The sequence below is a fragment of the Trachurus japonicus genome, chromosome 7 (genome assembly GCF_045865225.1).
Source record: "Trachurus japonicus isolate A0001 chromosome 7, Traja_1.0".
In the NCBI taxonomy this organism is placed as follows: Eukaryota; Metazoa; Chordata; class Actinopteri; order Carangiformes; family Carangidae; genus Trachurus; species Trachurus japonicus.
Window position 1 is genome coordinate 31,170,251 of NC_140913.1, and position 1,491 is coordinate 31,171,741.

Below are 1,491 nucleotides of genomic sequence, written 5' to 3' on the forward strand. Positions count from 1 at the left end.
ACACCAGCTTTTAACAGTGGATATCACACAAATTGACATCCGTGTTATAAAACCAGCGTTAATAAATCGCAACTATGACAACGACTGAAAACCATGGAAACGTAACCGTACAATCCCACCAAACTGGCAAAAACAGTTTGCCCATAGATGACGTTCAGAAAAGTGGCTCTGTTGATGTTTGTGCGAATGCGCGAGATTTGCTGCTACAAACATCAACGTAATTCTCTCATATGATGAAAAAAAGCTTGAAGGCAAAGGATTTTTTTTGTGGAATATTTTTATTTTGAAAGGAAAGTAGGTTACTATATCCACAAATCTAAATCACCCTGATCACCTGATAAATGCAACTAGCTAGGCCTACATCACGAAAGACAGAAAAGCTATAACTATTACAGACCTCTATGATTTAGCCTACTTATACCCCTATATGTGTATTTTTGATATGTATATTTTTGTCTACTTGTCTATCTGTTGTAGGTAGCCTGCCCTACCGTATGTTTATTAAAAAAAAAAAAAAAAAAATGCAGGTGACCCATGTGGGTATGGGTATGCTGAGGTGGCCCAGACTCAGTTTGACAGGATTTTGGGGGGTATAAAAATGTGTCATTCAAAATATGAATCTTTAGTCATTCATCATTATTCATATCATCTGTAGAGCAGTAGGCTACGTCGGTCTGCGCCCCGTAATGCCCGTATAGTCCAGGCAAAATAGCGTTTTACGACAGACTAATTGTCACAGAAGGTTTTTCACCATACATCATTTCTATGAGGTGTCTAGAACAACATACTAAAAGTCCTAAGAAATCCTAGTTGGGGAAATATGTTTAATTTGCATCATTATTTACTGTATAAAGTAATGGTGCCGACAACAATACACCCCAATGGGGCTATTTTTTTCCTCCTATCACAATGAAACTTTACACAATGAAAGTATCCATGAAATGTAACATTTTTTGTATTACAAGTTTCTTTGAAAATGAATTTGAATATGCAAATGAGCCTTACACTAATCAAATATGCCCAAAATACACCCGAATAGGCTTCTCTTTTTCCTTTACTCCTACCACAATGAAACTTTTCACAATAAAAGTATACATGAAAAGTAACATTTCTGTATTTCAAGTTTCTTGGAAAATTAATTTTAAATATGTAAATGAGCTCAACACTAATTGACTTATGGTCAAGAAGCCATAAAGCCACAAGAAGCAACAGGGGTCAAATAACTAACACATTCATGTCCATTCAATAAGTTAACCTATGCACTGAGTGCTGTCACTTGCCACACTTGACTTATGCATACACACATGTCACTTGCCACACTTAAAAGACCTATATTGACCTTAAGAATTGATTGCACAGTCTTGTCTCCAGTTGCTTTCTAAATTCTTTTTTTTTTTATTAGCGAACAAGCCTTACCTAACGACTTTCCTCCCAGTTTGCAGAGAACATCAGAAGAAAGTCAGAATTCATCAAAGTCGTTTCAACGACTGT